The 27,757-nt window shown below is 35.5% G+C and overlaps 1 pseudogene; it reads left to right on the top strand.

Moving 5' to 3' along the window:
- The first annotated feature begins 12,165 nt into the window (after positions 1 to 12,165).
- On the top strand, positions 12,166 to 27,757 carry LOC113177668 (coiled-coil domain-containing protein 122-like; annotated as a pseudogene).

Genomic DNA, 27,757 nt, shown 5'->3' with positions numbered 1-27,757 from the left:
TCAGAGGTTAACCTGAAAATCGAATTTTTGTGGCAATGAAAGCAGAAGGACTAACCGATTGCCCCTCAGTATGTGCACTCTGAGCAATTATCACTTAAGTGGCTGCAACTTGAATCCCACAGGATTCCTAGCTACCTGGTTATTATTGATTGGCAGCCAACTCCTCACCTTCAACCCACCTGGGGTTAAAGGTCTCTCCCTGGTGACATTTTTGGTGACCCCTTTGCTCAGACCCTGTTCTCCCACTGCCCCTTGTCCTCTCCGCTCCTGCAGAGGTGCATTTCTGCAGCTGTGAGAGGGTGGCAACTGGCCTTCCCTGGCACCATGGATTTCCACCCCGAGAGTGACTGTCACCATGGAGTCCCTGTCCACCATGTGATGCTTGGCTTTGGAGCACAGGCTGCAGCTCTGCACCGGTCAGGCTGCTCCACTGCCCACTCCCCGCCCACTTAGGGCTTTGGAACCTCTGCACACTCTCACACCACACGCGGACTCCCCTTCTCGCTCCTCATTCTGAGCTGCTCTGCCATGACCCTCAGCCTCGCTCCGGAGCCCCCAGGCCGCTGAAGCCGGGAGCCTCAAGCGCCTTTGCCCCTCACCGCAGTCACATGGCCCCAGCAACCTCCACACCAGCTCCAGGTGGAAACCCGAAGGCAGGGGCTGGGGACCAGGGATTCCCGGGACAGATCGGAGCTGAGCACCCGCCGCCCCTCAGCAGTTCAGGGTCAGATCCGCTGCTGAGGTCACAGGCGCAGGAGCCACAGCTGTGGAGGACCTTCTGGCCGGGCCATCCAGGTCCGCGGGATGGAGGCGGGCAGGCCCCGATGACCCGCTGAGCCAGCAGTGTGGTCGGGACACTTGGTTTATTGAGCCCAAGCCTGATTCTGCCACCAGCTCTTAGCAAGAAATCCCATCCAAGATTCAAGGAATGGGCTTCTAGGGGGAGATTTTTTTTAGTGTATTTTTTTTTTTTTTTTTTTTTTTTGCCTTTTGGTGATTCTGCCTTTCTTGGGAACAAGGCCAGTCCTCATGACAGCTCCTTCACTTTTATTGACAACACAAGGGTCGCTTATGCCCCTTCCCCTTTTTTTTGCCCTTGTTAAAAAAAAAAAGTGACTGCCTCTTATTGACAGAAGACACCAATTCTTAGAGTCATGTTAAAGGTACAATTCAGCATCCATTACCTTTCCTCCAAGAGTATGATTTAACAAATATTGAGCAGCTAAGGTATGGAAGGCATGTGCTATGGTAAAGGGTGAAAAAAATCCAGCCTCCTCAGAATAAGAGACTCTGTAGAACTGGCTAAGATGGAAGAAGAGGTCCCTTTACTATTGCTCAGGTGATAAATGCTGAAGAAGCTTTGCCTGAATGACACAGAATCTCTTGGAGGTGGGCACCTGTTTCTTCTTGACCAGAGACTGGGAGAACCAGCCCAGCTAGGAGCCTATTCTCCTTTATACATTTGTCAACTGTTCTTGTCAAATTGGTATTTTCCCTGGACATCTGTTAACAACCTTGAGTGGTAAGTGGTACACCTCATCAGAAGGTACACTGTTTTATGTTAACTATTACCTCAAGCAAAATATAGGTCTTTTAGTTATTAAAGCAAGTTTACTATATTTATAGACAGTGTTGAGAATTCAAATTCTTTCATGCAACAGAAGTGGCACTAACAAACACAAAGAAAATATTTCAAAATACTGAAGTTGTTAGGGAAGAGAGTTTGTTATTTTGTGTTTACAATCATTTCCTTTCACCTTTGGGTACTAACTTCATCTGTCATCCCATTCTTACTCATCCTACCCCTGTGGTGTTCAGTCCTGGCTACACATCAGAATTAAAGTGGAACTTAAAAAAAAAATAATAATGCAGGGAACCCCACCCCAGATACAAATTGAATCAAAATCTCCTAGAGTCAGTCCTGGCATGTTTTGTTTTTCTTTCTTGTTTTATTCTTTAGAGATGATTTAGATGCATAATTCATTTTGAAACAATAATGGTCTTCTTCCCAAGCCATTCAAATAAATGCTGTTCTTTGGATAGGCCACATGACTTCCTCTTTACATTTGTTGTTTATTCTACTTAGGACACCCTTCTTTTTGTATGCCTGTTTAGGTAACTGCTGCTTATTCGATCTTCAAGCTCAAGCATAGCCTTCCTTGAATTCTCACCCTAGATGCAGATAGTTTCTTTAGCATTTTGTTCACATACCAGAAACCCTGTCTTAGATGTAGTCCAGATCTCTATCCAAACAATAAATTGAAGAAAGTTGGTTAAACATTGAATTGTATACTGTATAAGGATGAACTTTATGTTATATAAATTATATCTAAGCAAAGCTTTTTAAAAAATATAAAACAACAGTTATGCCAGAAAATCATGAAAAAGTGTAACAGCATAAACTTTTATTTTTTCCTAAAACAGCTGTCTGCTCATTTGCCAATCTATTAAGAAAGCCCAGGGCCTTTTCTTTGCACATGGTCTACTGATTGGAGTTCTGCATTTTATCTCTTGCATAAATCATACAACTAACTCACTTTAAGATTTACCAGGATTTTGTTCCTTTAAGAGGAAAATAATCTAAAGGTGGTTGTGAAGTAATCTGAGCGCAATTTTAATCTTTATAATCTTTAATAGTTATCTCATACAGCTTTATTGGATCTTTCCAAAATATTAAACACAGTTTTTAAAGAAATGAAAACCTTTATTTCCATGCTATTTCATTTATTTATATAATATGTTATAAAAGCACAATATCAAACACAAGTGGCCTAAACAGATTGGGAAAAAACACAAGTAACTCATAGGACTGTACATCTGGTAGTGCGGAAACAGGCAGCCTCATTGGAGAGTACTTTGCTAGCCATGAGCATTTAGCATGATATGGGAATTAGCCACCTAAGATTTACAAAAAAAATAGGGGGGTTGGGGATGTGCCTCAAATGGTAGCGTGCTCGCCAGGCATGCGTGCGGCCCCGGGTTCGATCCTCAGCACCACGTACAAACAAAGATGTTGTGTCTGCCAAAAACTAAACAATAAATATTAAAATTCTCTCTCTCTCTCTCTCTCTCTCTCTCTCTTAAACAAATAATAATATAAAATTCTCTCTCTCAAAAAAAATGTTTAAAAAAACAGGGTTCATTGCTTAGAGGTCAAGTGTAGAGAGGCTGGGAGGGCGTCTACTGTGCTTCTCCATTTTAATTATTTGACTATATGTGTTCTTTCTCATAGAGATTTAAAACATTTATTCTGAAGACAGAGATTGGGCCTGTCTTTTCAGGGGAACTGCTGGGAAATCCCCATTCTTACGCTAACATGTAAATTTTATGAAAACAGTGGAATTTTTAAAAAATGTTAACAGTTATTTTTAAGGCATTTACACTATAGTTTATGGATATTTAATGAAAAGACCATGTAACAGGTAAAGTTTTCCTTTGTAAAAGCTTGAACTAGTTTCCTGGGGCTGCCATACCAAATTACCACAAACTAGATAGTGTACAATAACAAAACTTTATTCCCTCACAGTTATGGAAGTCAGATTATAAAACAGAGGTGTTGACAAGACTTTGTACCCTTTGAAGCTCTCCTTGCCTTTTCCAATTTTTGGTGGCTTCAGACATACCTAGCCTGGTGACTACTTGACTTGGGGGTCTGTGTCTCTATCTTCACTTGGTCTTTCTGTGTGTCTGAGTCTCAAGTTGTTCTCTACCTTTCTCTTATAAGGACAGCTTGAAAATAAATGGAAGATCAATCAAATGAGAACAAGCAAAGGCTATTTGTTCAGACATTGCAAGGAAGTCTGCTACCATCTGCATTTTAGCTCAGGCAGTGGAGTGGGTATGATTTGATTGGAGGTATAGATATAGGGAAGCTACAGGCAGGCTAATTAGAAGTGAGACATCCAATGTGATTGATCAGGGGTGTATATTTGGTGTTCTTGGGTTGGTTCCGAGTTGGAAGCAGAGGTAAGAATTAGGGAAAATATCATCAGTAATCAGGTAGTGACTATTTTAGGGCAATTGTTATATTTGATTTTCTGGATTTTACTAGAGACTGTTCTGACTTCTTACATGTCTGATTTATAAATAACAAATTGGCTTCCTGGACTGCTAACTGTAGATAGTGAGTCGGTTTCCTGGGTAGGTTGCTAAAGATTGTTTCTCAGAGTTCTGATTTCTTTTTTAATGGTCTGGCCATTGTATGGTTACATATTTATTCTTACACCTTCCACTGAATTTAGGGCCCACACAAAATCCCTTAACCAAATCACACCTGCAAAGATCTCTTCTTCTTCTTCTTTTTTTCACCCACATAGGATCACATTCATGGGTTTTGAGCATTAGGACATGGACAGACATATCTTGTGAGCCATGATTCAATCCACCAAAAACTCTTCTTGGTTTAGAAATGGTGCTTCCTTGTTTAGAGGACTAAAACAGAACAAAACAAGAATCTTATCCCTTTCTGTCCTAAATAGACAGGCAGGTAGGTTATGACTAGATTTCGCCAAAGATCTATTATTTCTATCACAAAGGCAGGGACATTTTTGCAATGGTTGCCTAGGCATTCTTTAAAGTTTGAATGGAGTTTCAGACAAACCCTTTAGTCCACACTCCCAAATGAGATGTTTTGGTAGGCACTAACAAAACACGTCTATATATTCAGAGAAACCTCACCTTTGGTATGAAGCTTGATGGAATATGGATAACATATGAATATTGACTCCGTTATCTTAGAGATTTAAGGAACAAAACAAACCTTTTCTGTTTCTTTCTGTTTTCAATATCCTGAAATTTTAAATTCAGTGCCTGGCCCGAAAATGGAAAAAAATCACTCCTTTCAGTAGATTGTAACATACTGGGACATGATAGGTATATGATAAAAATTTCATGATTTGATTTATTAATTCCTTTTGTTTGACAGCTGGCTATGTTCTAACTTCTAAAAATGTGGTTTAAAGTTCTGGGCTGGGGCTGTAGCTCAGTTGTAGAGCACTTGCTTAGCATATGTGAGGCACTGGGTTTAATACACAGCACCACATGAAAATAAATAAAATAAACATATTGTAAAAAATTTCTTAAAAAATTTTTATTAATTTTTTATGTATATATGACAACAGAATTATTACACTTCTTATTACACATATAGAGCCCAATATTTTTATATCTCTGGTTGTATACAAAGTATATTCACACTAATTCATTTCTTCATACATGTACTTTAGATAATAATATGATCACATTCCACTATCACTTTTAACCCTATACCCCCTCCCTTCTCCCACCACTCTGCCCTATTTAGAGTTCATCTCTTCCTCCCACGCTCCCCTTCCCTATGAATCAGCCACCTTATATCAGAGAAAACATTCGGCATTTGTTTTTTGGGGATTGGCTAACTTTACTTACCATTATCTTCTCTAACTCCATTCATTTACCTGGAAATGCCATGATTTTATTCTCTTTTATTGCTGAGTAATATTCCATTGTGTATATATGCCACTTTTTTAAAAAAAAATCCATTCACCTGTTGAAGAGTGTTCTACAGTTTAGCTATTGTGAATTGTGCTACTATAAACATTGATGTGGTTGTGTCCCTGTCGTATGTTTTAAGTCCTTTGGGTATAGAACCAGCAGAGGCATAGCTGGCTCAAATGGTGGCTCCATTCCCAGTTTTCCAAGAAATCTCCATACTGCTTTCCATTTTGCTGCACAAGTTTGCAGCACCACCAGCAGTGTATGAGTATACCTTTTTCCACACATCCTCGCCAACACTTGTTATTTGTATTCATAATATCTGCCATTCTGACTGGAGTGAGATGAAATCTTAAAATTGCTCTAATTGCTAGTTAATGAACATTTTTTTCATATATTTGTTGATTGATTGATTGTATATGATTTTCTGAGGAATGTCTGTTCAGGTCCTTGGCCCATTTATTGATTAGGTTGTTTGTTTTCTTTTGGTGCTTAGCTTTTTGAGTTCTATCTGATGTTTGAGGGGTAAAGATATTCTCCCAGGATGTAGGCTGTCTATTCACCTCACAGATTGTTTATTTTGCTGAGAAGAATCTATCGCATTTATTGATTCTTGATTTTAATTCTTGCACCAAAGGAATTTATTAAGGAAGTTGGGGCCTACTCTCACATGGAGATTAAGGCCTACTTTTTTTTTTTCTGTTAGATGCAGAGTCTCTGATTTTATTCCTAGGTCCTTGATCCATTTTGAGTTGAGTTTTGTGCATGATGAGAGATATGGGTTTCATTTCATTTTGTTGCATATGGATTTCTAGTTTTTCTAGCACCATTTCTTGAAGAGGCTTTCTGTTCTCCAATGCATACTTTTGGCGCCTTTGTCTAATATAAGATAATTGTAGTTTTGTCTCTGTGTCCTCTATTCTGTACCATTGGTCTACCAGTCTCTTTTGGTGCCAATATCATGCTCTTTTTGTTACTATTGCTCTGTAGTATAGTTTAAGGTCTGGTATAGTGATGCCACCTGTTTCACTCTTCCTGCTAAGGATTGTTTTAGCTATTCTGGGTCTCTTATTTTCCCAGATGAATTTCATGATTGCCTTTTCTATTTTTATGTGGAATGTCATTGGGATTTTGATCGGAATTGCATTAAATCTGTATGGGGCTTTTGGTAGTATGGTCATTATGATAAAATTAATTCTGCCTATCCAAGAACAAGGTGTGTCTTTCCATTTTCTAAGGTCTTCTTTTGAGTTCTTTTTTTAGTGTTCTGTAATTTTCATTATGTATATCTTTCGCCTCTTTCCTTAGTTGATTCCAAAGTTGAACATTGGGCTGGGACTGTAGCTCAGTGCACTTGCCTAGCACATGTGAGGTGCTGGATTCAATGCACAGCACCACATAAAAATAAATAAAATAAATATATTGTAAAAAAATTCTTAAAAAAAAGTCCTTTAGTCTTGGCTCTGAAGTTCAATTCCCATTGATTTACGCAATTCTAATAAATTATCAGTAGATGGAAGTATATTGATGGAAGCAGATTGTTTCCATTTGTTTCCATTGTATTGTAGAGATACAGAAAAAGCTCACACACCCAATTTTACAGCTGATATCCATTCATGATTAGTTGGTTTAAATAAATGTCATGCACGAGTTCTTCAGCTTACATTGCTTTAGAAATAGAGATCAAGAAGTACCAGTAATTTAATTATTTTCATTGTATAAATCTAATTTGCTTCATTCTTTAAGTTACTTCATCAAATATTCTAGGGAATACAAAAATGAGTAACACATTGTATTTGCCTTTTTGCAGTTTATAGTCTAAGGGAAAAGATAGTATAAAATGATGAATTAATAAGGATAAATATGTTGAATACACACATGTGGTGGGAATTTGCTGAGGGCTTTGTATGCATTATATAAGTTTATGCATTGTCCTTACAGTAACACTAATGAAGCAGGTACTCTTGTTCCCATGTGTAGATAAGGAATCTTAGGTTCAAGTTAGAAATAATTTACCAAAACTGGAACCAAAACTAGCTTTTTCTTACTCTAGAACCTGTAATGTTATCTATCATCATGTGAGACAGAGAAACAATTTTATTAAAAGAAAGAGACCACATATTACCAGAAAGATTAAGAAAAGTTTCTTAAAATGCCACTCAAAGTAGAGTTTGAAGATTGATTTTGATGTTGGCATGACCAGAGAGTGTAGTAGAAGCTATATTTTGTCAGAACAGGGTAAGTTGGAATACAGATAGACCACAGTTAGACATCTATTCTGTGCCAAGAAGTGGTAGGTCTCTACTCTCATGGAGTTGAAGAAAACAGAAAAGATATAAATGTAAAAGATGTCAGTGGTAATATTTGCCAGTAATAATACATGCTATTAAGCAAAGTAAGGAAACAGAAGATGAAAGAATAGGGTCATGTTCTTAAGAGAGTTATCAGGAAAGGCTTCACTGCTAAGACAGTTATTTGGGATGAGTAAGGAATGATTACATTCCAATAGAATTTATAGATAGAACCAATTAATGAAAAAATTGCATGTAGCATGCATGATAACAAAAGAATCAAGATACTAGACTCTCTCTAGTATAAGACAACTGGAGCAACACCCTCGGGCAGCCTACCTGTGGGGTGTCGTCAAAGATTTCCCAAAGGGCCTATGAAGTGACAACAATGAGCTGTCCTTCATGACTATCTTGGGCAGGTCCGGTTGAATTGCCCTGGAGTCTCTACCTTTATAGAGACCTCTCTGCTAATTAATCTGGAAGTTTGGCTTGAACAACAAGAAAAATGAACTTGTAACTTACTGAAATGGAAAGAAAAAAAAACATGAAAGAGCAGCTTTAGTGGTGGTTATTGAATGGAAAAGGGAACCAGAATTCAATTTGGAACATATTAATTTGAAATGCCTTTTAAATTCCAAGTGGAGATATCAAGTAGGCCATTTGGCCTGAGTCTGTACTTCAAAGAGGACTTTTAGGCTACAGATATAAATTTGGGAGTTGTTGGTCTATAAATGGATTTTAAAGCTGAAGAACTGGATGGTGGGTGGCATATCCAGTAACATGTGTATGAGAAAAGTAGATGAGAACTGAATCCTGGAACATTCCAACAAGTGAGAAAGATGAGAAGGAATTGTCAAAAGAAAACAGGTGTGGTTTTTCAGAGAAGTTAGTCAGATCAAATGTGTTAAATGATGCCATTAGGTCAAGTAAAAGGGAGACTGAAGTTATCCATTGAATGTGACAACATGGAGGTCAGATAAGAGCTTTAAGAGCAGAGTGGCAACTATTTGTTCTAGTTGGTTCAAGAAGAATGAGGGGAAAGGAATTGAACAGCAGGTATTGTTGCCTATAAATGGGAACAAGAAATGGCTGAATAGCTGACAGGGATTACAGAATCAAATCAAGGATGGTGGTTTTTTTGGTAGGTGGTGATTTATCAGAATTATTCAGGATGACACATATGGCCAAATAAAGAGGGGAATTATGTTGAGAGAACACTCAAATAATGTCTTTAAAAAAATGAGAAAGTCCAAGAGCAGAGGATTGGCCTTAGTAATGAGCAAGGACACTTTATTCATGGTAAGAAAAGGATTGGCTAGTATATGGGTACCAGTTCAGAAAGACTAGTAGATGAATAATTTACTGACCTCTGATATTTTCTACTATCTCAGTTAAATAAGATGTTAGGCTATTGGCTGAAAAGGGAAAGTAGATGTGGGAAGTTTGGTTTTGTTTTAAAGAAACATATTCAGCTACTTGAGAATAAGTGAAGAAACTGGTTGGATTTTTCCAGGAAAAAGGTCAAGGAAAGAGCTCCAGGGGAATTTGGGGTGCATGCAGAGGAATCTTAGCCAGGTGAGGAAGTAAGAATACATGAAGGGCTGAAGGATCAGGTAAAGGTATTAATAGACTGGAAGTATTAATGGATTGGAAGTCTTGGTGTGATTGATCAACTCTTATAATCAAAATACTAAACAGAATGAGCTAGAAAATTAAAACATAGTTTGCATTTGAAATAATGTATGAGGTACTATTATACCTGTGGGTACCTGGAAAGAATGAATGAAAGAAGACATCAAGGCCAGGATATTAGATTTACCATCTGTGTGGATGTGGAAACTCCAGAGAAATGTAAAGGGGAAAATGATCCAGAAACAGTCAGAAGTTATATGTGGAGGAGAGAACTAAAGATCAATTAAAAAACAGGGACAGGTAAAGCTTAGTATGATGGCATGAATTTCAAAGAAACCAGAGGTTTTAGTAGAAGAGAAGGATACTAGTTTGGCAGTGCTGACAGGGAACAGGAACAATGCCTTACCTCCAGATTAGTAGTGATTTGATTTGATCTTTGGATTTCAGTTAAAGGCAAATGGTGAAGGGAAAGTTCACTGAAATTGTGAAAGATAGGATTTTTCAGAAACCACAATGGAAGGATTATAAAATGGTTGAGGAGTAGGTAACACAACATCAAATTCAGGGACTTACCAAGTGAATATGGATGGGTCTTCATGATTAAGAAGGAGCCCTAGGGAAATAGAGTATGATGGGAATAGTGATCACAGTGTCTTTGATTATGGAAATGACACTGATTTGGAGAAAAGAGGAGGCAACTTAGAACTTAGAACTAAGGAGGAGCATAAAGAACTCACTGGGTTCCCTCTTCAGTCAAGCAAATTATGATATTGAGGCCAGGCCAGGGGAAGTCTCTAGGAGCTGCAGCAGCTCCATCAATGTGCTTTACTGGAATAGTTCCTCAAAAAAGAAAAGGTGTTTGTAGGAAGGAAATAGAAAGAAGGAAGTTGGGGGCTTGGGATGTATGGGGATGTTGCTCAGTGGTGGAGTTATGTTCTTAGTAGGCACAGAGATTGCAAGTTTAATTTCCAGTACTACAAAAAAAAAAAAGTGACCACAAAAGAGTTGTTCAATTTGATTCTGGAGGGATAAAGATATAATTCTGCCCTTAAAATATAATCTTGGGAATTAAAAAGCATAATTAATTTAAAAGCATAAACTTTGGAACCCACATATCTGAATTTAAATCACATCTCAATAACTATCTGGCTATCTTGTCTATTCGTGCCTCACTGTATTTTTCTATAAAGTGAAAATTATAATAATAATATCTACCTCATAGAGCCAAATGAGTTAGTATTTGTAAAGTTCTTAGAATACTGCATGAAATAAACACTGTATAATATGGTTTTTACTGTTTTGTTGTGGTGGTTTTATCTAAACCACTTATAATAATGTCCAGCATAAAGCAAGCACAATATAAATACTTATTGAGAGAACTGTCTGAAAGTATAAAGGCATGCATTTTCATGTTAGGTGGGCATAATTAAGGATGTTGTCTGTGAGAATGAAAGGCACACTAAAGAATTTGAGAGAAAAATCAGATTTGGATTTGTTAGCCCTGATCTGGGACAGCTCTGTGTGCTAAGGAAAGGGCTTAGAATAATGACATGAACAGAGTAAATGGACAGCATCAGGGAAGACTTCAGGAAAGTGGTAAGTTTGAGGTGAAATTTGAAGGAAGTGACCTGAAGAGACAGGAAAGAGTCATAAATTCTCAGGGGTGATTATAACAATCTGCTAGTTAAGCTCTCAGGCTTTTTTTTTTTTTTTTTTGCATGGTAGGATATTTCTGGATAGACTTAAGTCTCTTCAGGTAGGAAGCAATTTAACTCTAATTTTTTTTCTTTTTATTTACATATCATGTCTTAATCCTTTAAAATATGTAACTAATACTTGAGTACTTTGTAATCTTTAGGAAACATATTTAGTGATTTTGAATGTTTCTTAGCATGTGCCTTACTTTATGACATTTCTTTTTTTTTTCTTGCAAAGCTTGTAATCACTTGAGGACAATAGGAAGATGCACAGGTTTTATATAAATTAATAATTTTTAAAAAAGGATTAGTCATCTGAATAGAAAAATCCTTATGTTTAATGGCAGATGGCAACTTCCATTTCAAAAGTACTTATTGACGTTGGATTTCATTTACATATCATAGAAACTTGATCCATTTTCTCTGAGTAGGAATGGTCAGGCAGATTTGGGGATCTTTCTTCCTAAAGCCATAATGCCCTTACTTCTGCCAACTCAGCATTGTTATGTTGAAACAATTTTCTCTTCATCTTTCAATGGAGAAGAATATGTTCTTCTTCATCTTATCAGTTACTTCTAGATCAGTTACTTCTAGACATATGATTTTCAACTGCTTAGATCTTACCCTACCAAAATAACATTGGACAGGAATGCCATTTCCCCACATTCTATATTCATGGTAGAGACTGTTAAAGCATTCTTTGAACTAATTCTCACCAATTGTGTGTGTGTGTGTGTGTGTGTGTGGTAATTATTGCAATAGCCCTATGAGGTTGTACAGATGAGGACACTGTGAATCAAAAAAGAAACTTACTGAGGATCATAACAGCTAAAAAGCTAGGAGAACCAAGATTCAAATAGGGTTCAACTTTCCTTCCCAAATCTCTCACTTAATCATTGTGTGAATAGAAAAATTACTGGTACCAGTGATAAAGTGTTTTAATTACTGGTAACAGTGATAAAATGTCATTGCATTCCTATGACATATTTGACAATTTATAACAGCATAGATGTTTTTGTAGGAGTAAAGAAGGTGAGCCAGACAGTGGAAAAGAGGAGATTACAGACAATGAAATGACAGGCAACAAGGAAAGAAAGAGTGAAGGAGTTCCTAAAGACGGTAATGAAGGCTGGGGATGTAGGTCATTTGGTAGAGTGCTGGCCTCACATGCACAAGGCCCTGGGTTCAATCCCCAGCACCATAGAAAACAACAACAACAACAACAAAAAGTGGAGGACATGAAAGTGGTAAGAAAAGCATAACTTTGGGCTGGGGATATAGCTCAGTTGGTAGAAGACTTGCCTTGCATGCACAAGCCCATGGGTTTAATTCCCAGCATCAAAAAAAAAAAAAAAAAAGGTAATGAATCAATGTTAAAAAATAAATAATTAAAAGATGAATAACAAAAAGTAGTACAAAAGAATAAGTGTGTTAGAAGGAATAATGAATTAAAGTAAAAGAAGATAGTTATATTTCACCAGGAAGAAATGTACTCAGTGTTTAGAAAAGGCATAACAACCTGAAAATATAGGCCTATGATGAAAATCCAGCAACTATAATTGCTATTGAGTTGTTGTGTTGGCACTATAATTATAGTATATGTGCAAGTGGTCCAGATGAAAACAAAATTAGGACAATCAAAATATTTATACTTGTTCATAAAAGAACAGTTATGGCATTGCAGTAGGCAACTTTGAATTGCCTACTATTATTGCTTTTCATTTTTTTTTTTCTAGAATCAGGGAGGATTACCAATCCCAAATGTACTTTTCTTTTAAATCATAAAAAACACCTACATTTTCATGTTCCAGTAAAGAAACATAAGTGTCTTAAAATATCTGCATTTAGTTTTTTCATGTACTTTATTCTTTTGTCTAGCTGTGGGTAAACAAGATACATCATCATTAACTGAAGTTGTAGAGCAACCTGCAAAAAAACAACAACAATCACAAACATCAGAAATAGAAAGAAACTAAAAAGTTCTGTTTCATTTGCAGGTAACTTATTTCTATAATCTTTTAAATTTCTTCAAAATTTTATTAGGAAAGAAGGTTTTAAGAGAATTTCATATTAGGAATCAATTTTAAATTCCTATTCATTCTCTCAGTTTTTCTGTTCTAAGTAAAGTCTACATGAGTATTCCAGATTTATGTAACATTTTATATTCCCAATACAGTATAAAGATTCACCAATATCATTTAACTATATAAGTGTATGAAACCTATCACATAGAATCATTTTAAACTCACTTTATTGGATAGTTTTTCCTAAAACACTGAATTCAATGAAGATTACATTGTTAGCCAGAGTTTTAAAAGTTATGGCTAATGAAAAACTAGTTGTCAGTGAACATTTCATGCAGCCTCCCCCTATCCCTTGCCTTTCAGATTATATCCATAAGTCCAGTATCAGGAACATGGAAGCCATTCTTGTTCTTTGCATGTAGCATAACTAATTATGACTACATTTTGTGAATGTGACAAAATAAATGAATATAAAAACAGTCTCATCATTTGTAAATCTTGTTATTTAGTATTTCATATAAATTAAAAGAATAGGCTCTGGAGCTGAATGAATCATCTTATTTGAAAGGCCAGATTTGCTACTTTTATTCTGTATTTGAATTTGTGTCACTGTCTCCTTATTTTTAAAATGGAGATAATAATAATACCTCCTTCCAGGATTTTGTAAGGTATAAATTAATGACCTCATACCTATCTGTAAGGTGTCATTGGTGGGGTCCTGGTGCACAGACAGTTCAGGGCCTGATTTTGACAGACAGTAAATTAGCAGTAATATTTTGATGATAATTACATTAATGTAACATGATTCCTTATAAGTATTTGCACGTTAGAACCCTTATAAAAAGCAGTACATTTATACAGTAGGATATAATGCAAGAATAATGTATTGGATTTGTATAAAGAGATTTTCTGGACAACCTACCAGTCCTCAAAGAGTTTTGCAGATATTTATTTCTTTAGGGCCCACTTTCTATTGAGCATTTTGCTAAGCATTTTTTCTGAACATTGTCCTTATCCTTGTATTGCTCACGATTTATTTGGGAAGGAGATGAAGTAAACAAATAACTGCACTCAGGGTGGTAGCATCTACAATAGAGGTAGTAGCTGAACATATTTAACACTGAAGAATTAGTGATTTTAAAAGAAGTGATGTTTCAATCTTGATTTTTAAAGAACAGTTGGAATTCACTGATTTATTTGGTATCTGTGGCAGGTATAAGGTTAAGGAAACTGGGATGAGGAGGAAGATATTCCAGATAAACAGAATCTGAGAAAATTCACCAAAGACTGAAACAGCATTTGCACATCCATAGAACTCTAAGTAATTTGATAATAAAGTAATTTAAATTAAATCTAAGTAACTTAATATAGTATGGAGTACATTTTGAGAAGAGGTGAAAAATATATACCTTGATAAGGAACTTGGACTTTATTCTAAAAGTGATGGGAAAACTTTGGTTTTTCAACAGGAAACAAATTATAAATTTCTATTATATATAGAGAATTTTTAAATATATATATATATATATATATATATATATATATATATGAAGAATTTCTCATTAATCCAACATCTATTCATGACAAAAATGTCCTAGCAAATTAGGATCTTAAAAAAAAATCCTAAAGACAACCATATATCTAAGGTTGGAAGACTGATTGTTTCTCTCTTAAGATGAAGATCAATGCAAGGATGTCTGCTCTTATTTCTATTCAGGAATTTACTTGGAATTAGAGCCAGTACAATGATGTAAATACAGAAATAAATAAAAGGTATCCAGATGAGAAAGAAAAATTAACCTGTTTCTATTCACAGGTAGCATGATTATTTTTAGAAAATCCCAATAATCTGTAAGAAAGCTCTTAATACTAAAAAGTTAGTTGTAGGATATAAGATTGATATACAAAGAACCCATTATATTTCTATATATGAGCAGAAATATATAGAATTTTATAATCTTCAGAAATTCTAGAAAACTTTGAAGCAATACCACTGACAATAGTACCAAAACTATGCAATACTTAGGGATCATTTTGACATAAGGTTTACCAAATCTATATGTTGAAAATGCAAAATAATGATGAGTACATTACATTAAAAGTAATACTAGTCAAAATCCTAGAAGGATTTTTTTGTTGGTGGTGGTGTTCTTTGCTTGCTTTTTGAGTAATTGACAGGCTGATTTCTAAATGTTGTATGGAAATACAAAGGAGGACCTAGAACAGCCAACAATTCTGTTTCTCCCAATGCCAACTTCATATTGAACAGTTCAATTAAATTCTGATATTATGTGAGGTCAGCATCAGGTCTCACAAGTTAAAGGAATCATTCCCACAAGGCTTCCCCATTTCCAATGTCAATTAAAATTCCCAGACCACTCATACATTCATACTTCTGACCAACTGACTATAAATGTTAGTCAGTTTTTCATCACTATCAAAAATACTTGAGAAAAATAACTTAGAATAGGAAAGCTTTGTTTTGGCTCATGGTTTCAGAGGTTTCAATCCATGGTCAGCTGGCTCCAAGGCAGGAATGTCATGGGAGAAAGTGTGGCAGAGGAAAGGTACTTAGCCCATGGCAGTCAGAAAGCACAGAGAAAAGTAAGGGCCTAGGACAGATAGTCCCCAGGGCATGCCTGATCTCATGTAACAGGCTGTCAACTTTTATTCAACAAATGCCAAATACCCCATCTTCCTTTAGTTCATGCCACCTCCAAGTAGTCCATTCAGCTGTCTGTGGATTATTCCCCCAATGATATCAGAGCCCTCATAATCAATCATTTTCCAAAAGCCCACCTCTGAACCTTGCTGTACTGAGGACCAAGCCTTCAAGAAATGAGACTTTAGAGAACATTCCAGATCCAGACCATAACAAAGGTTTCTCATGTCTAACCCCCATACATACTCAAGGTTTAATAATTTGCTAGAATGGATCACAGAACTCAGGAAAGCACTTTACTTACTATTACTAGTTTATTATAAAAGATACAAATCAGGAATAGCCAAAAGGAGAAGATGCACAGGACAAGGTGCTAGGAAGGGACTTGCATAGAGCTTCCATATGGAGCATACCACCTTCCCAGAGCCTGGATGTGTTCACTAACCTGGAAGGTCTCCAAAATTCATCACTTACGAATATTTTTATGGAGGTTGCATCATGTAAGCTTGACTGATTATTAGTTCAACTTCTCTCCTCTCTCCTTTCCCAAGAGGCTGGGCAGTGTACATAAGGCTGAAAGTCCAGGACTTTAATCAAGTCTTGGCCATTCTGATAGCCAGTCCTCATCCTGAAGCTCTCCAGAAGCCCATTGAGAGTTACCTCATTCCAAAAAATAAAAAATAAAATAATTTTTTTTAACTGATAGTAGAGGAATACTTGAATATCCTCATGCCAGGAAAATTCCTTGGAAGAAAAATTCCTAGGAAGGAATTAAGAAAGGTAGGAAGGAAAAGGAAAAGAAAAGAAAAAAAGGGAGAAAATGGGGGTAATGGATATGTTTATTATCTTAATTGTTGTGATGATTTTATGGACATAAAAAATATTAAAACTCATCAAATTGCAGCTTCAGTACGTGTAGTTTTTTTCCTTCTACTTTGCCTTAAAAAGCCAAAGCAAAGGAGGACATAAGACTGCGTAAAAGGAGAAGAGAAAGAGAGAGGAGGAGGAGGAGAAGGCTGATTAAAAGGAAGAAGAGGAAGGAGTAGTGGTAGTAATTTAAATTTGGAAATGTATTGAAGGAAAAAGATATTAAAGCTAGTAATAGAATTTAACAGTCTGTTAGATCAGAAAAGAGAGGAGATGATGACCAAAGCAGTGTTCATCTTCTCTCCCTGTATTAATAGAGTTGATATCCTAATGTAACTGACAACACCTGTCTCTTTCCTGAACATGTGTAACACTTACTCAATAAACACTTACTGAGTATCTACTTTGTGCTAGTACTATCTTAAGCATTGGGAACATGGTGATAAGGACAGAAAAGATTCCCGCAGCCATAGAGTTACTTTATATTTAGGGGAGCGAAAAATTGAAGAAGTTTTCTAAAAATAAAATAAACAAATAAATAAAGTAATAGAATTTAAGACACTGATGGATTCCAAAGAAAATGAAGTAGGGTAATATATATAGAATAACTGGGAGAGGGGAAAGGGTTAATTTATATTTTGAGTCAGGGAAGCCTATTTGGAGGAATAGTAATAAAGATGAATAGTGACAAGACCCAGCAGTATTATAGAATTTTTTTTAAATGTCGTGGTGGGAATTGAACCAAGGGATCTCATGATTGCCAGGTAAGTGCTCTACCACTGAGCTATATCTCCAGCCCAGGGTTGAGAATATAAGGTAGATTGAAAAATAAATAATTACAAATGCTCTTGGTAAGGAATTAGGCATATTTAATAAAACAAAAGGAGGTTAGAAGAAGGGAGAATAGTAGATGGGAAAGATAGCAAAGTAGATAGGTACTAGAGCATATAAGGCCATATAAGCCACTTTGGTGAATTTGAATTTTATTATTAATGCAATAGGACATCACTGGAGAATCTTGAGCAGGGAAGTAGCATGATATATGTCTTTCAAAGATCCTTCTTCCTGATAAAATGGAGCCTAAGAGAAGGATAAGAATGAAAATAGGAAGATGAATTAGAAATTAGGCTACACCACAAAGATTGGTCAAAGTAAATGTGGGGATTGATGTTAGAGAACCAATTCTCACATTTTCGTGGGAAGTAGGTTGTGGTGTAAGGGAATTGTTAAAATTAAGAATAACTTTATTGCTTTGGATTATCCAGGTGGAAAATGATGTAGTTTATTGGAATCAGAAGAAGTACGAAGGCGAACATGTTTGGTTGTGGTGTGGTTTGTATATAAGGTGTCCCCTAAAAGCTCCTGTATTAGTGCAGGAATGTTCTGAGGTACAAGGATTGGATTGTGAGAGCTTGAACCTTCTGATTGGTCCATCCTAGTGTGAATGGACTGAATGGTAATTGTAGGAAGGTGGGGTTTGGCTCAAGGAGGTAGGTCACTGGGAAAGTACCCTCTAGGGGTTCATCTTCCCTGTGACTTCATTCCTACTTTCCTCTCTCTACTTCCTTTCCTACATGTCTTCCACTACTCCCTTCAACTATGTTTTGCTGCCTCACTTGGGCCCAGAGGAATAAACTAGAACTCTGAGACCATGAGCCCAAATAAACTTTTCCTCCTCTCCATCGTTCCTATTGGGTATTTTGGTCACAGCAATGAAAGGCAGACACAGTGTGTAACTTAAATATTTTCTGAATATATCTAACTGGGGTGTCTATTGAACACCCAAACAGAAATGTCAATAGGGCATTTGAAATATTAGCACTGAAGACAAAAATTGTTTTTCACCAGCACAGTGTTCTTTTCAGTGTACTTACCATTTTGGTCTTTGTCAGAAAAAGGATTGAAGGCCTTTGTCTTTTTAATACAATGCCTTTCTCCCAACATTAAAACTTTATTTAAAGAGAATGACCATCTAGATAGAAAAAAGGAATAGAGATAGCCTGCAATTATTTTGGTGGGAGGATCTATAGAATTTGATGCACAGCTAGAAACAAAGAAAATGAGGAATTAAGGACATCTCTCAAAGCCATACTGTTAAGTACTTTGGGGAATATAGGGTTATGTTAATTTGCATTTTTGTTCCCAATTTTTCATCCCTTTGTATATCCACACCCTTTCCCATATCATTATAATGCTCTCACATCATGGATAGACATACTGTGACTAGCTGGGGTATTAGGAGATATGATTCCAGCAAAAGCTTTTTAAAAGCTCTTAAATAGTTGAGCTTTGGCTTTTCTGCATCTGCTATCATCATGAGCAGGACATTCCTGGGCTGACCCACTGGAGCACAGGAGACACATAAAGTAGAAAGTAGTCGCCCTGCCAGCCCAGTCCCAAGCCAACCTAAATTGTCTTACAACCAGCCAAACCCCAGTCATTTTTTTTCTTTGTTAAATATATAAATACTTAAATTTCAGATATACCTATTTTTTAATATCTTTATTTCTTTTTATGTGGTACTGAGGATTGAACCCAGTGCCTCACATGTGCGAGGTGGGCGCTCTACCAATGAGCTACAGCCCCAGCCCAGATATATTTTTAAAGGAGATATAAATGTAAATATATATATTTTTAAAGGACATAAATATATTATTAAATGTATATTGATCTGATCTAGGAGAGAAAAATAAAAATTACAAACTTCAACACTAGAGTTCCTAAATTCAAAACCAGGATTTGACCCTTACTGGTCAAATGATGAATTACTTTTGTTATTCAACATCTCAGAACCTCAGTTTCATTATCATACTGTGGGAATAACAATGGAAACTGTTAAGGGCACTCACCCATACCATTTTTCTCCTGCCTTCTTATCTTTTACATGGGAAACTGGATCCAAAACTCTGTGGCTGATTTCTCAAGTTCCTTTTTCACAAATGCCAAGAGAAGGAACTAAGTGAATATGTTTCCTGTGTAAGGGGGTTTAAAAATTTCTGTCTAAAAGCAATTTTGAATATAAGTCCCAGGGCAGGGAGTGACTCCAGTGACCACTTGCCTAGCATGCAAGGCCCTAGATTTAATTCTCAGCTATACACACATACAAATAAATAAATAAATAGATAGATAGATGATAGATAGATAGATAGATAAGTAAATATATATAAAAATAAATAAAAAACACCTTAGGTGTTTGAGATGTGAGTACAACCACCTAGCCAAGCTAGCCAATCCCACTTCTCCCAGTCATGTGAATCACCTAGCCAACCCCCTTTTTTTCCCCAGTCATGTCAGCAATGAACACCTATTTATTGTTGTGTCACTGAGGTTTTTGTGGTTCTGGCAATAGATAACTGATACAAGGGGAAATAGGCTATGAAGGGAGGAAGAATTAGTCTTTTGGACATGATGAGTTTACGATGGCCAATGGCATTTGGTTATGGAATTCAAATACATAGCTCAAAATATAAATATGGGCAAGGTAACCCAAGGGTTATGTAGGGAGAGAAAAGAGGAAATGATAAATTCGTGAACTCTGAGGAAGACCTATGTTTGAAGAAATCCTCTGAGATTAAGAAGGAATGCTCAGAGATAGCTAAGGAAAACCAGGAAGATGGATGCTAGGAAAACTCCTTTTAAGGAGGCACCAGTTAGCCATGACAAAGCCCTAGAGAGGTAAATTGGATATCACACATATCTTAATACTCGTTTTATAAATGAAGAAATTGAGATGGGATGGTTTGCTATGCATGATCACACAAAATAGTGAACAGCAGTAAGGGTTGCTGGAACCTAGGTCTAGGTCTTTTAATTCTTCTTCTTCTTTTTTTTTTTTCAGTGTTGATGAACCTTTATTTTATTCATTTATTTATATGCAGTGCTAAGAATTGAACCTAGTGCCTCACACATGGGAGGCAAGTGCTCTACCACTGACCATGATCCCAGCCTGTCTTTTAATTCTTGAGTCAGGGTTTTATCATTTTTATTATATTGTCTTCCTTGACACCCATAAATATATTATTAAAATATAATATTAAATGATTTTAAGTATTTTTACATATAAAATATTAAAGCAAAATGATAAAATTTTTACATTTAGGATTAAGTGACCATTAAAAATTAAGAAATATATAACTGGGATCTTTCTGAGAAAGTAATTGTTATATTATTGCATATTTCCTTCTATTATGCATCAGTTCTTTTCTGAATCTGATAAATGTATATTTTTATGTTATGTGATTTTCCTATATACATTATGAATCAAAACAATTAATTTTCCTCTCATGCCGAGTACCATGAATTAATAATGATAATGTTGAAATATATTACAGAATAGACTTCATGAGCTTGAAAAATAAATAGCAGCTGTTTGTGCAGAAACTAAAGAAACAGAGAGGAAAATTTATCAGGAGGATGCTGTCATAACGAATTCCAGACTTCCATGTGGAGGCCTGGAATCTCAAATCCTTATATAAAGAGAATGTGAAGCTTAAAGTTTGATATCAACATAGCCCAAGAAGATTTTGAGGAACGATCGATAAAATATAAGATTCACTATGCAAAAATAAAAGCACATAAAGACAGTTTGGGGGAGATAGAAGTCCAATGGTCATGTATAATTAAACTCTGTGAAAAATGAGATCTAGTTAAAAAACTAAAGACAATGAAAGTGGAACTTATGCAAGATCTCTAAAATCCAGGAGGGAACTAAATGACACAAGTACAGGTTTGAATTGTTACTAATCAAAACTTTTTCTTTTATCCTAATTCTAAATATATATTAAATAGTACATTTATCATTAACTTAATAAAATGCTATTTTACTACATTCAGAAACTATTTTTAAGAATTTTTAAGAACACAATTTTTAAGAACATAGATAAGTATATAAGTTATACAACTATCTCAAATGCGCAAATGCATAAAGGAAATATTTACAAAAACATTGTGGATTTCTAAAAACATATAGTCAAACAAAATCACAGTGAACAATTAATCCATTTGTTGCAAAAAGTATAATTCAGAAAAAGGTTGAGGCTCTAGCTTCTATGCTAATGCATCTAGAACAATTTAAATGAATTTGGTATGATTAATGCTGTTATGCAAAGAATCTGAATTAAGAATTGCACCTTAAGCATCTTTGTATTTCTCTTACTATTCTTCAAAGAATAGTCAATAAAAAGTACAAACATAAAATACCATTTTTTTTTGCTATTAAGTATACTTTGCATTATTGCCAGGCAAATGCCACCATAAATTCCACTTTTCTTTGTCTTAATTTGTTTTTACTTCTGAGTTTTCAAAGTAAGGTAGCTTTGTTTGAATAACAGTTATGTATCCAGTATACCTATAGAAGTATTTATCTAATTCTATGTATCATAATTAAAATTTAATTTATCCAGTTTTCTTAAAATATGGCAATACTGAAAGTTGAGGATTTATATGGACCATGCTTTTCTGACTTGTATATTTTAAATATACAGGAAAACATTTCAAAGCTAAAGAATAAATTATAACTGTAAAAGAATCTATCATTGAAAAAATTTGTTTTCTTGAAGAATAAAAGAGGAGACATAAAAAATTAACAAAAGAAATAGAGGTAAGTGTTCACTATTGAAATTTCAATGTTTTATAAGATTATTTTCTTAAGTGTCTGCTATCTTCATGTTTCCATAGTTTACTCTCAATTATCAAAACAGCTAGAAGACCAAAAATTATAAAATTCAGTAGATAAATACATATTATTAATAGATAGATAGACCCCTCATTCAAGGTTGTTTAAATATGTGAATATATTCAAGAAAAGGAAATAGTACTATTTAAATTTGGCCTAGAATTCTTTCAGGTTTCATTGCACCAACAGCTTGATACCTGTTTAATGGCAAGACAGCAGAGGTTATAGTCATAGAAGATGACAATTCCTAGACACCAGATACTCCTCGAAAAAAAATGAAAGACAATGGAAATTATCCTTCTCTGATTACATATTTATAATTCTCAAGAGCCAAGTTTAAAAAAAGTAATATGCAAAACCAAAACTGAGACAAAATTCTCATCACTTGCAGACTTTTATAGTCAGTTATTATTTATATGAATGGAGAACCAATATGGAGAAGAACACACTTTTAATAGTAAAAATGCTTTCCACCATGACAACATTAATATGGAAACTAAGCAGATTCATATTTTCACTTGATTATGACTAATCTGACACAATACAAAAAGCATCTGAAGTATTAAAGATAAAATCCTTACATGTTCTCAATAAAGAGATACCATGGAAGTACACCATAACAATAGAGAAGACAAGACTCAACTCTTAAATTTTTTACTGAACCTGGTAAGGTGTAGAACACCTGAAGTTTTAAACACTATTGGTGTATGTATACCTTGTTAAAAGCATTTTGGAAAGGAATTTGAGATTACCTAGTACTTTTCTTACGCTGACATGTTTTATCAAGGCACAATTGTCATAAGTCCACAAATTGTAAATGTTTTGATTTTTTATTTTTATATGTTCTTTTTAGTTACACATGACAGTAGAATCCATTTTGATATATTTAGACAAGCATGGAATATGTCCTATTCTAATTAGGATCCTGGTCTTGTGCATGTACACGATGATGAGATTCACTATGGTGTGTCCATATCTGTACATAGGAAAGTTACATCAGATTCATTCCAGTGTCTTTTCCATTCTCATCTCTCCCTCCCTTCACTTCATTCCCCTTTGTCTAATGCAATGCACTTCTTTCTTCCCCATCCCATTATTATAGGTTAGCATCCACATATCAGTACATTCAACCTTAGGTTTTTTGGAATTGGCTTATTTCACTTAGCATGATAGTCTCCAGATCCATCCATTTACTGGCAAATGTCATAAAGTAATTGTTCTTTATGGCTGATTAACATTCCATTGTGTATATATACCACAATTTCTATGCTAATGGGCATCTATGTTGTTTCCATAGCTTGGGTAAGTGAAATGAACTGCTATAAACATTGATGTAACTTGGTCAATGTAGTTTGCTAATTTTAACACCTTTGGGTAAAAGTTGAAAAGTGGACTAACTAGATCAAATAGTAGTTCCATTCCTAGTTTTTTGAGGACTCTTCGTACTGTTTTCCAGAGTGGTTGCACTAATTAGATTCTCACCAACAATGTATGAGTGTAGCCTGTTTTCCATATCCCAGTAACATTTATCGTTACTTTTAGTATTGATAATTCCCATTCTGTTTGGAGTGATGTGAAATCTCAGCATAGTATTTGCTTGTTTGTTTTTGAATTTCAAAGTGTATTTTGACATTTTTTTTCTATTTGATTTTCATTTCTCTAATCGCTAGGGATGTTGAACATTTTTTCATATATTTGTTAACCATTCATATTTCTTCTTTTTCTCTGGAACATTGCATAGTAGACACAGTTAATGTTCTGCCCAGATCCTCTCAGATCTAGTTTTCTCCTTCCCAAGCAGCCCTATTGAGGCATGCTTTTACCTCCAATTGCTCTGATCTGAGACTTTCCTTGGAAGGTTTGCTATCCTCAAAAGGATTTTGCCTGATTCTGCAGTTTGGCTTTGCCCTTTTATCCTTAAGACTTTAATAATAAACCACTTACTCAGGAATCTCATGAGTCCACTTCCAGGAATCCCAAACTAAGTCACCTTGTGGAAATAATCACACAATGCAATCTTCATTTTCTTTTCTTTCTTTTTTTTTTTAGATGCCAGCCAGTTCTATTTTTTTTTACATATTTGAAGAAGTAATTAAAAAGACAATGTTAATCAACTTTTTAAGTCACACAATAATAATAAACTAATGGTTTGTTTGCCAAATTCAATTGGATGTGGGGCCAACTGCAATAAACTTAAAAAAAAATTCTAAGTCTGTGGAACCTGGACTTTAAAAAAAGCAATTGGAATTAACACTGCTCTTACATTCATGGCTCAAGGAAGCTGTCATGTTTTGTTTCTTTGTATGGCAGATATAACAATATTGGTAGAAACAATGTAACTTTCCACATAGATAAACATCAAGAGACCAATCTGTATACACAAACTAAAAATTGAAAATGGATCCATTCAGATCTTACATTACTGAATCATATAACAAATGTGAATTTGTTGATACTTCCCAGAGACAGAACAGTATTAAAAATCGGTCATCTTCATCATTCTCCAAAATTATTCCTCATTTATTTCCCCATCCTCATCACAATCAGCTTCATCAAACATTTCCTGCAGTTCATCATCTGTTGAATTCTCCCTGAGCTCCTTGGCTGCTCTCCTGATATTACTTAGTGTTATCCTCCCAGTATCATCATGATCAAATAATTTGAAAGCCTTCAATATTTCTTCTTTTACATCTTTCTCACTCCTTTTTACACTGATAATGGCAAAAAAAGTTTTCAAAACTAATGGTGCCAATTCCTTCTTTGTCCATTTCAGCTATCATTTGTTTAACTACTTCTTTCTTTGGTTCAAATCCTAAGGCCCATGATACAATCTTAAATTCTTTCACATCTATGGTCTCAGAGCAATCAGCATCAAATAAGTCAAAGGCCTTTTTATTTTCTTGCTTCTGCATTTCATTCAATTCATTTTTTGCTGCTCTTTTCTCTGAACATGTCGCCCCTCCTGCTGCACCACCCGCTCCACACCCACATTGCTAGGGTCACCTGCAATCTTCATTTTCAAGACATGACTATTGTTCTATCCCTCCTTCTCCCTCACCCCAGATCAATTCCACTCACAGCAGCAGCCAAAATTAAAAAGAAAAAGAAAAAAGGACAACATGATAAGAAACAAATGAAGGAATAAGTTAGGAAAAACTTCAGTACCTTGGAAATTATAGTTCCTCCCTACTTGCAGAAATTTGATATAATTTATTCACTTTTTTAAACAAACATGCCAAAAGACCCAAATTTTATTATATGCATTTAGTTCACCTCTCAAAGTACATATTACCTATCAAAATAATCACTATTTTGTATTATGAATCTTTTTTAGTTTAATACCCTTAGAATCTACCAGGTTGCTACAAACAACACATTTAATAAATAAATCTTGCCTAAGTCAAAGGTGAAAACTTGGAATATTTTTTCAACTGTGTTGAGGTCACATGACATTAAACAATTTACTAGAAGACTCAAACAAACAGACAAAAAGTTCATATTTGAGGAAAATCTTCTGGCTGCTTTCAATTCCAACTAGAAGACAAATACAGGGACAGGGACACAAGCAAATCATGTGCATATCCACAGATCTTATGTCATCATCTAATCATCCTAATTCTCACAAACCATTCTGTCCTATCTTTTCTATGTTTAAAAACTAGCAGTTCCCCCTTTCATCATTCGGTGTTCCAGCTCAAGAACACCAGAGTAACCACTTGAACTCAGAAAATGACAAGGAAAAGTGGAACTACAGGACAAAATATCATAGTATGACTATGCAGTTGTCAGCATTTATCACCACAATTACAGACAATTTATAGTAACTTTAAAAGCATTTATTATTCAGCTGGGATATAACTCAATGGTAGTGTACTTGCTTCCCATGGTGCAATCCTGGGTTCAATCAGTAGCACCATAGAGGTAGGGAGGGGAGAGTACTTATTGTCAATACCAAACACTACCTTCCTGAAATCTTTATGTCAAAACTTAATATTAGTAATAATATATCAAAAACAACAGTGATGTGAAAATCATTTTATTTTTTGTGAACATCAATATAACTTTTTTTTTGCATTTGAACTGACAATAATCTTAAACATTGATGTTGCTAGCCCTCAAAATTTGTAGCTTATAAATAATTTTAAACTGCTACACAACGTTACACACATGCAGAAGTAGGGGACAGCCATAGGAGAAGATTTTTCTTTTTGTTCTATAGCCTCAAAAAGTTCACTCACATGAATTAGGTTTAAAAACAGAAAATTGATGATGAAAACTCTTAAAACATTTCACATGTTATAAGTTCTCTGTGTAAGGTATATGCAGACACCTTGAGGTCAGCTCATCCGATAACGGGTAAGGACCATATGTAGTATTGGACAAACTAAGGCAGGCACGGTCCCTAAGCCACATGCTTGTTGTTTAAACAGAGAGGGGGAGATGTTGAGAGCCACAGCCCAAGGGGCCCCAGCAAACTTCTAGCTGCCAACTGATTGGCTCCTCTGCGGTGATGCTCATTGGGCTGTTTCCCCGCCCTTTCAGACCACAGAGCTGCTCATTGAGGGACTTTTTTTGGCTCTTCCCACACGACCCAGCCAATCAGCCTCAAGAGCAGGAGGAGTGGGGGAGGTGGAGAGGCTTGTGGGAAGCCAGTGGTGGCAGTTGGGCTCTGAGGATTTTCCTGAGAAGCTGTGTGGTGCGGTGTGTGTTCTAAAAATAAAGTTCATTTCTTTTGACAAGTGGCTCCTGAATTGTGCCCAGCCAGACTGTGGCATTTAGTCATTGTGATGTGTTGACTATACACATAAATGCACCAAATAAGTTCCGAATTGTAAAAATAATAGAGCCATTGAATATGAACCTATTCATGGGATTTGACACCTCAATTTGTAGTAGGTATAATCCTAAGTTAATTTACTTTCCTTATATAAGAAAAATTGCCTTAATAAATTTGTCTAAGATTGCCTTTCTATGTATTTATCATAATGCTCAACAATATGTGCTGAGAATATGGTAACATTCAGAATAATGGTGTTAAAGCTTGGCATGAGAGAAGAGAGCTAAAATATTCCTGCTGATAATTTGAAAATAAATGTCTCAATGGTTAGGCCTTTCCTAGAGAGTGAAAGGAAGTTGATATTTCTATTTTTGACCTTAGTTTAAAAGTCTATAAATCCCACAATTTTCATAGTTTATAGGGATGTCATTCTCCTTGAATTGCCCAAAAGGTTAATGAAAAGAGTTTCCCTAAAATCATAAACTTGCTGATTTGTTTGTCTTAAGGAGGTGGTTACTGATTTACTTTTAGTTGTATTTGACAATTTCAGATCATCTTGTTATCAATGGAAGCAGTACTTCTGGAAGAATGCAATATCAAGTGGCAGATTTTATTTTTTCTGAAATACAATGGATATAAGAAAGGAGGCCCCTACACATGA

The sequence above is a fragment of the Urocitellus parryii genome, chromosome 2 (genome assembly GCF_045843805.1).
Source record: "Urocitellus parryii isolate mUroPar1 chromosome 2, mUroPar1.hap1, whole genome shotgun sequence".
Classification (NCBI taxonomy): domain Eukaryota; kingdom Metazoa; phylum Chordata; class Mammalia; order Rodentia; family Sciuridae; genus Urocitellus; species Urocitellus parryii.
Note: the sequence above shows the minus strand (reverse complement) of the source record. Positions and strands in the feature narration are given on the sequence as shown.